The sequence below is a fragment of the Elephantulus edwardii genome, unplaced genomic scaffold, assembly GCF_000299155.1.
Source record: "Elephantulus edwardii isolate Elephantulus edwardi_28Jun2011 unplaced genomic scaffold, EleEdw1.0 scaffold00047, whole genome shotgun sequence".
Lineage (NCBI taxonomy): Eukaryota > Metazoa > Chordata > Mammalia > Macroscelidea > Macroscelididae > Elephantulus > Elephantulus edwardii.
Window position 1 is genome coordinate 2,288,442 of NW_006399797.1, and position 668 is coordinate 2,289,109.

The 668-nt window shown below is 28.0% G+C and overlaps 1 pseudogene; it reads left to right on the top strand.

Annotated features, from left to right (window-relative positions):
• Positions 1-668, top strand: part of LOC102856429 — a 106,976-nt pseudogene that overhangs the window by 12,808 nt on the left and 93,500 nt on the right.

Below are 668 nucleotides of genomic sequence, written 5' to 3' on the forward strand. Positions count from 1 at the left end.
ACCATTTTTCCTCAGTTTTTCATTCCAAGAATTGTAAATCATATATATTCATCATATACATATTTATATAGGTAAATCTCTAGTTAGGGATCTATAAGATGTTTACCAAATAATACAGAAGGAAATATCAAGAATATTATGATCTTGTTTTCTTAGACTAAAGATAAAAAGTGTTTTTAAAAATTAGAAAATAAAAATATGTATTAGAAGCAGAACAAATCTATTATTCAATAACAAATTATATTACATCTAAATATGTTGCCATTCATACTTAGTAGAAATGGACGAAGTTCACCAGTTAAATAAGGATTGACAAATTGAATAGCAAATGGTTGCAGAATCCTAGATCTTTTCTTTTTCTCATTTTTCCAACTCAATGTTATTTGACCTCATAGAATTAAAACTCTCATTTGTATTGCTAATCTGTACTTTTCTCTAAAAATAAAGACTCACATACCAAATTGCCAAAATTTTTAAAAATGTGTGAGTCAATATTTGAAAGAGAGACATTTGTAAAGAGACTTGAAAGTGAATATTACAACAACAGAAACATTTCAGCAAGTTCTGAGATGAAAAGCAATCTAGAACTTTGAGGAACAGAATGGTCTTTGTGACAAAGTCTAGGATGCCTCAAGAAAGTGTTTCAGCTTTCAGCTAAACAAAAGACT